The sequence below is a fragment of the Sinocyclocheilus anshuiensis genome, unplaced genomic scaffold (assembly GCF_001515605.1).
Source record: "Sinocyclocheilus anshuiensis isolate Anshui unplaced genomic scaffold, SAMN03320099.WGS_v1.1 scaffold130, whole genome shotgun sequence".
NCBI lineage: Eukaryota > Metazoa > Chordata > Actinopteri > Cypriniformes > Cyprinidae > Sinocyclocheilus > Sinocyclocheilus anshuiensis.
In genome coordinates, this window is record NW_015544207.1 from 3,434,934 (window position 1) to 3,443,933 (window position 9,000).

A 9,000-nucleotide genomic window follows, 5' to 3' on the forward strand; every position below is an offset into this window, starting at 1 on the left:
GAAGGCCACTCCCAAGGGAGTTATTCTCTATATCAGTACTAAGCGTTGCTTCTGAACTCCCTCAAACGTGTCAATTGCTGTCCTGAGTTTTCCTCCAGGAACATACACATCACAATATCCCTCATTTCTATCATGACAACTCTCTGAAGATTTTAGCATGGTAATGGATATGACAGTGTTAATGTATTTGGTCTTGGCGGAATAGATCTGCTACAGTGCTGCTGCTGAATTGCTGCTGCTGTTGGTTATTGCTATTGTTGTAGATTTTTGCTGCCCGCTGCTGCAAAGCAAGTGCAAGAAACTGCTACTGCCAATGCATACGCCGATACAGTGCTGTGAGTATTTAAGACATACTGCTGCTGCACAAATAGCATATAAAACACCCCGTAGCAGATCTATACAGGTGGAGCTGGGGAAGGTGGAGGGTTTCAGAGGAACTCTGAAAGCACGCTGTGAAATGCTCTAGTGCAGCGGTTGGGAACCTATGGCTCGCCAGATCTCTCACCCTTTACCAGCAAATGATTTATTACAAAAATTAGACATCACTAGAGATCAGCAATGTCTTTGTTGTAGAGCCTACATAAGCTGATAAAAGGTTTAAAATAATAATACATTTTTTGTACCGGCCAAAGTGCGTGTTCAGTGCGCGTGCAGTGCTGTTCGCAAGAGTCAGCAAACCACTGATGTGTAGAGCTCCTGCACTTTCGTATTCGTAGCTTCGATTCGTAGCTTGTTTGTGGTAATAGCAAGAAGAAAGATTTTTTGAACAGCAGAAAAAGTGTAAAAGTATGTAAAGAAGTGATAGGACTGAAACATACTTTGTTTTATTTATTTTATACTTTGAAACATTTTGCTGGTTACTTTCGTTTTTTCTGTGCAGCTTTCAGCAGGTGGGACTGTTAGCGTTATTAATAAAGGAACATGAATGAATGAGACAGTAAAGAGCGGAACATTCTTGATATTAAAAAGACAGACTATTAAATACTCAAAGCCGCGAAACAGAACTCATTCCACTCCTGACTGGATGTTTTCTGCGCGCGAGGTCCGAGTGGAACGCGGACAAGCATAGTAGACTGTCTTCGGTGGCCCGCCTAAAATGTTCAAAACACGGAGTGTCAACATGCCTGCTCTGGTGTGTATTCACATAAATACGGTCGACTTTAGCACCATGCATTATTTTACACACACACACAGACAGAGAGAGATAGAGAGAACTCTGAATAGAATTAATCCCCCTCAGTTTGTAAATCAACCTCACAGTAGGCGCATTTCCATTACCCTTCAAATTACGCAAAATGGAATTGCGAATTGAAAATACGCCTAATGGAAATGCGTCAATTTTGTTTTTGTCAATTTTGCGTCAAAAAAGTTTTTACGCTCGCATGAGGTTGTTTTTCAGGCAATGCGAAAAAGGAATAATTCGCAAAACTGCAATGGAAATGGCTTTTTCGCATTTACAGGTCACATGGCGTATGTAAAAAGTCATATGATAATTCTTCAATGTACTATAACCTCCAAGAAACACATCATACGTGGCCGCTCTCCAGTATAAGGGGCTTTCCCTATCATTAATGCTTAGACAATTTACACTGCACACGTCTGCGGTGCAGTGTGGCTCTGATACGGCCACTGAAGCTGATAATAAATATAGCCAAAATCTGTCAAAATCCCACCAAAATCCATTGCCATGACTCATCACGAGAGGAAAAATGTACGTTTTAGTTGCATAACATTGGTTAATGCAAACGCCGCCATTTCGCAATACTTTTTTATCGACATTTATAAAATATCGCCAAAGTTTTGCGCAAATCTGTAATGGAAACGCGCCTAGTAAAAGCCCTGCACAATTTTTGTTGCATATTTGTGTATTTTAGTTTCCATGGTCCTAATAAAATTATTATTAAAGCGTTATTGAAAATAAACATAATTTTTGTATGTGTATATATATATATATATATATATATATATATATATATATACACATACATACACACATACACATACATACACATACACGTAAAGCAGCAAGCATTGGCTGCGTATGCAACATGAACCAATCAGCTTGTTCGAAGTAATTTAACCCTGTGAATATCATCAGTTTGCGTTAACAACCCATCAGCCTGTGCCATCTAGAGTTTCATGACAGAACGTGGCATTTAAATAAGGGCACCATTCGGACAGTCAATTTGAAGTACCAGGACTGATTACAAAAATATAAAAAGGTTATTAAATAATACTTCACAAGCCCCTACTATATGGCATATTTTTGCTGTGTTATTTCAGGTTTAATGTAAAATGTTTTAAGCTTTTGTACAGTCTTTAAAAATACATGGCTGACTGTAAAAATGTCAATGTAGAGGCAACAATGTGGCCCCTCCCTCTTCAGTCTTTTAGCTGATCCACAGCCAGGCCCATTCGGCCTCAAGCCAATAGCTCTACAGGTTCAAAGTGATCCTCTGCTGGGTCCATCCAGTGTCAAGACATAATAAAATATCCCATATATCACCCACCACAGCAAAAATGTCTCCAGGTCGTCATGTCACTCACTCACTTAATATCTGGCTTATGATATTTGGTGGTAATTTCTAACTCTTCTATTTCTTTATCCATGTATTTTTTTCCTTTCTCAGAAAAAAATGCATACGAAGAAAGATATTCATCAAAAGAACATGGCAGGCTATAAAATGTGCAACTACACAACACAAAAAGTACAACAAAGTTAACCCTGTTCCACCAAAGATCCAGATGACACACATTGAGTTCCTCAACCAGACCCATCCATCCTCAAAGCAAAAGTGCTGCAGGATCCTCAATTGGATCCTCAGTCCAGCTTAACCCTACTGGATGGCCTTGGGTCAAGTCTGTGTATTTATACACATGCTGTATGTGTGATCCCTTATCCAGGAATCCAAATGCAAATTATAAATCTAGTACTCTATATAAAAACGATGGGCAGCAGGTAAAATCACTCTTGTTGCATTCTGAAAAATCAAACATACCTATAGTCAGCTAAGCTTTTCTTGAACTCTTCTCTCTAGACTGGGTGTTACAAGCCAGTGTGTGCAGAAGTGGCTATAAATCTGGTGATGAAACAATCTCCGTTAAGCCCCTACAATGTGGATTGGTTTGAAGAGGAAAAGGATTACATCCTCATCCTGGAGTATCTGCAACCCTGCAAAAGCGTGCACAGATGTGTCAATGGCTATGAATCACAGACACATTGCCTAATGTTGCGAGCAGTGCTTAGAGCCAAGACCGAGGTGTCTTCACCATATCATCAAATCTTAAAACATACTGGTCAATACAAAGATCATGGAACTTAAATTAATAGACAGTAGCATCATCAAACCTTCTGTCTCTCATCTCAAGTCTCAAATCCAAAGAGATATTCTTTATAAAAGTTAAGAGTCAACCACGCCCTCCTAAAACGGCTCGTTCTAACACGCCCCCACATGTCTACGTCACTATGTGGGAAGATTGGCATAACACCGCCCAAATGTTCACGCAAAGAAAGAAGGCGTAACTTTTATTCTCACTGTAGTTTTGTTGCCGCCACCATGTCGTGAAGGCGCTGTGTTTCGTTGTGAAAGCAAAACTACTTTGTTTGGTCTCCCAAAAGAGGACACAACTAGAAATAAGTGGTTAAGTTGTATTTACAACACTGTTCCAGAACAGTTCAACCCAAATATTCAGATGTGTGCAGCGCATTTTATGGAGGACTGTTTCCTGGGAGAGTATAGCCTACAATGCCGGTGTTTGTTTCTATAAAGTGGTGCAGTTCCAACTTTGCAAAGACAGTCTGGCGCTTCATGACTCACAGCCTGTAAGTACATGTTTTATATTTAAAGAATTTGCCACTGACGATTCAAACCGAGTTGAGCAGTGTAGAGTAGCACTTGTTGTTTGTTGTTTCTCCGATCACAAATGCAGGGGTGTGCTGGCTCCTTGTGTTACTGTGTAGCCCAAAAATAAGCAAATTAAAAATTAGCAGTGAATTTAATGCACAAAACGGAAGAAAAAACTTAAACTTTAAGGAAGAAAACTGTACAAATATGAGCTGCAAATTAAATACCCCAAAAAGAGCACAAACTGAGTGACAAATGTAGTCCACAAACTACACAAACTATTTAAATTGTTGGTTGCTTGGGTGGAAGTAAAATAATTTAATAAGTCATCCAATTTTACATTGAATAACTTTTCAGATACCATGAACCTTTCTTTGACTGATACAGACAGTGCACAAAATGAAGTCTGAAATAGACAGTTTAATGTAAAAAAAAAAAAGTAGCTGAAAACTGCATACCTTATGGAAAAAGTATAATAAAAGGAGAATCAAATTTAGAATTTACCTTCAGACCAAGGTAATTATTTATTTTCAGTTTATGTTTCCAGTTTAGTTTTTTTTTTAGTTAGTTGACACTTCATAATTGTCCTTATCAGGGCCTCTAGAGATTACTGACCCAGACCTTTCCAAGTCATAATCCGCTCATTGTAACGGAGCTGGCCAAAATGTTATCTTTTTCATGTATTTTTAGTATTTTTGCCAGTACAGTTTTGACTTAAAAGTTGGCTTACTGTCCAAATCACAGATTGAGAGTGTAATGTTATTTTTGTAGTTACTTTTGTACATCTATAGTTTAATAATTGATAAGTTAATAGTGAGAAACTTACATTTCAGAAACAATATTGTGGGTTGTTTTGCCTATTTTTGCTCTGGTAACTAGTTTTAAAATACAGCAGAATCAGCTGTTGTGTTTCTGAACACACATTAGTGGTGTTAAAATTAATTTGTTGAGTGAATAATTCAGTGACTCATAAAGGCAATTGCTGTGTCCCACACTGAATCCTGGGATTTTTTTTTATCTGTTGTTTTTATACATACTGCAAATTCTGACATACTGCTAATTTCACACGGCCTACTGCTTCTCACATGCTATATAGTGGAGAGGCATATTCAGACATCTGGGAAGCTCATGTTTTGAATGAATCGGTTGTGTAAATGAATTAATTTATACATAGTAATTTGTCGCCACATATTGGCTTAATGATGTAACCTCGAGGAGTTTCTGACAAATCCAATCCAGTAATAACAGACTGATAGTCTGTCTGAATATGCAAACACAGACAAATGAAAAGTCCCAGTGCTGTTAGACTGTTACTATATCAGCACTTTTGAAATGCTTCTTATGTAAACATACAAACTACATTCTAAAAACCTGAACATTCTAAAATGCTGGTTTGAGCCTGTTAGGTCATTTTTTCAGGGTTAGTTTTTTCCATGGTTGGGTATTTTTGATGGGTCAATCTCACTGACCGTTGAAACAGCCCTCCTCACTCTCCGGCTGCAGTCAGAGCATGCGATTTTTGCAGTGTTGCCAAATTAGTAGTGAATTTGTTGCTAAATTTTGTGACTTTTCTGTACCCCCTCAGCGACTTTACGATTTATTAGCGGCTTGGAAGTGACTGCAGATTAATATGTATAGTCTTAATGGTCAGGTTTCAGTCAATACTTCATATTTGTTCCTTTGTCTAACAACAGAAACAGAAAAATATCTAAATGAGAACAGCTTTATTTCGGCTCTATTAAGATACAGTATATGAGCACAGATGGATGAAAAGGGCTGATTTAGTCAGAATGCAAATGTGACACAATGACTTTATAAATATGCTTATTATCTAGCAACACTTAGTGAATTTAGTGGGCCATGCAGGCTTTAAATACTTTCCACTGAAAATAGTGGTTTTCTGCATCCTCATCAGAGACAGCAGTTCTCAGTGCATGGATTTGTGTTTTTCTTTTTTTATTGAATTAAGGGTTTGTATGTTTTATTTAATCTACAGGGTCTTTATGTGCTATAAATCATTTTATTTTACGCAGCATAACATATAGGGACGAAACATCTTTAGGCTATCATAAATGCAGGACAGAGGTCTACATCAGCGAACAGCAACACATTGGCAATAGTTCAAATATAATACTGTATACATGAATAAAAACAGTATAAATCATTCTGTATTTAGAACTGTATTCATCCAAAATAAAAGCTGTATCATGTAACCACTGTGGTTGTATAGTGTATTTTACACACTTTTACAAGATTTAAGTTTAGTCTGGAAATATGAACCCACGTATGAGCTAAAAATAATAGTATTGATGTTCATTTGAAATTTGGTTATTTTTAAACCCCATTGTTTTTATAGTGTTAGATTGGAGAGGTCATGTTAACAATATCAGTTGTCAGCTTTTATATATCAATTGCAATTTCACTTATGTTAATTTCCAGTTGTTTTAATATTGTTGGGAATTAACCATTTGCCTAATGTTTATCAAACGGAGGGCTTTTGGCATTTACAAATGTAACACAGTGAAGAATGAATGTGCTATTACTGTACTGTCTTTGGCTGTTGAGGTTTCCATCCAAAAGTCTGTCCATTATAGTATTTTCTGGGAGAGTTGTGTTTTAGTTAAAAGTTTTCACATTAATAAGTATTAAAATTGTATTAACACAAATTACAGTAAAAAGAAAGAAAGAAAAAAAATTGACAGCAGTGAACTAAATGTAGAAGTAAACATTGTAGTCTACTTACTCTTATAAATAATGGCGGCTTTACATGGTATCGGAATTATCGTAACGTTAAAGGTGCAATATGTAATTTTCGCCACTGGAGGGCGCGTATTCAAAATAAACAAAGAGACAAAGGCGTAGTTAGATGATGCCGTGACTGAGTGTGGAATCATGGGAGTTGTGGTCTTCATCCCCACAGCCGAAGCAATCCGACAGGACTCGGGCAGAAATCATGTTCATGGATGAGCTAATGATTTATTAATGTAGTAGAATGAAGCAGGGCGATGCTGAAAGCCGTCGAAGCGAAACAAGGCCGCTGAACGAGCGTGACACACGGCTCGAAAGCAGCGGAGCTTTTATTATGCCACAGTCGACCGCTTCCGCTGCTTCCGGTCGTGAGTATGTGGGGTAAAGCAGCGCTGTTTTATCATACTAGATACGTTTGAACGTTCTGTTATAATGCTACTCTGTGCGGTCGTCACCGATCTAATAAAACGCACAACATATTAAAGCGTCTTTGGTGTTTCCATGTTTTCTACAAAACAAAACCAGAAATCAAGGGGTTATGACGTCATTGGCAGGCGACACAATGACACTATGGACACGGACCGTGTCACTAGTTAAAATTGCTTATTTCTCTGGATTTAAACATTCTTCGAAACATTTGGGATAACGTAAGTACACAAGTCAGCAAAATATATAACACTGTTCTAGTGGTTTTTGGATATTTTAATAAAAAAAAATCATACATATTGTGCCTTTAAATACAAATTTCTTGGTCGGAAATTTGACATGAAGTGGAATTTACGACTTTGATTCCGGATTTCAGAGTTGGGCGGCCAGAAACTGTAAACAAGAACTAAAAGAGAACATTTTTAGTGATAGTTAAAGCTAGGGTGGGCGGTTTCTGCACTACTAGCGCCATCTAGCGGAACTACTAAAATAAAGCAACAACCTGCGCAAACGCTCCATTCGCGCCTCATGCTTCCCCCAACTCAAACTCAATCATCAGAAAGTCTCTCAGGTAAAAGCAGGCTACATTTTTAATAACAGGTGCAAGGAATACTTTTAATTTGATGTTTAGCTTACCTATCGAGAAGAAACTCCACAAGTTCGTCGTATCGATTAAAACACAAACATTGCATTAAATTCCTCCATCTTGTAAAACACTGTTTACACTTGTTTTACCCCTTTGTCTGTGTCTATATTTTGGCAAGTTTTTGAATTTTACTTGCACTTCTGTAAAGGAATCCGAGTTTCTTTTTCCACACCGGCTAAACAACATCCTCTGGCTCAGCCTGCTACTGAAGCCACGCCCCAAACTCTCGCTATTGGCTGCACGGAGGACTTTCGCAGAAGATATATATTTTTATATATATTTAGTCATTGATTGCTATCAGCATGCGAAGAGACTTTAAACAAGTTTTTAAAAATGTTTCTGGAAAAAAAGGCTTAAGTTTTGTATTTGTGTATGTTTCCTTGCAGGAATGCTTAGGCTATATGGTTCTCAAAGAATGGAGATGCAATATTTTTTAGAAATTAGTTAGATATTGACTAAATATTGTAAATACATTTTAGCTTTAAAACAAAAGATTGCTCCAGGAAATAAGAAATGAATCTACTACTTCTTTTTTCTCAGATAAAGCACTTAACGCGACAAGCTTTTAATTACGACTTAGAAGTGGGAAATATGAAACTTCACATGAAGCATAATGTGAGGGCTGCTACGTTCCTGCGCGCCCGGTGTAAGCGAGTGTGACGTCACGGAGGTCCATGACGTCACAATGCAACGTTCCACAGCCGCGAGTTCAGCGTCAGGCCGCTATCTCGCGCTAGTAGTGTGATCAGCTCAGTGAGAATCCGAGCAGAAGCAACGATTATCACGTAAGAAAACACTCAAAGTCGATTGCTAATCTTCCAGCGCATCACTATAAGCAGCAGCGTTTCTCCTGTGCAGGAGTCAGTGGAGCTCAACACGAAGTGTTCAGTGTTAGTAGATGATACACTGACAGCTGGAGCAAACCCAGAGGCTTCTCCTGCAGCAGCAGCAGCAGCAGCAGCAGCTATGGAGAACAGCCCCACAGGTGAACAACTAACTTCAGTTTGTGAAATGTTTTCATTTTACATACATATATATTTCTTGTGTGAAAGCTTACATGTAAAATAAATTATAATGACAATATTTATGTGTGCATTTTGATTATAGTTTTAATTCCTTTCTGTGAAGTAGTTTTGTTGTGGCATTTAATGTTTTTCTGTATGTAAAGAAAGTCAATGTAATAACCAGACTTTTTTTTTTTTTTAAAGAAAAAACAGAAAAACACAAGACGTATAGCCTTTGTGCATTCTTCAAAAAGACATGGCTTGCTGTGAAAAGTGCCAACCAGTGTCGACGTCGAGGCAACAAAGTGGTCCCTCATAATCCTGTGTCCGA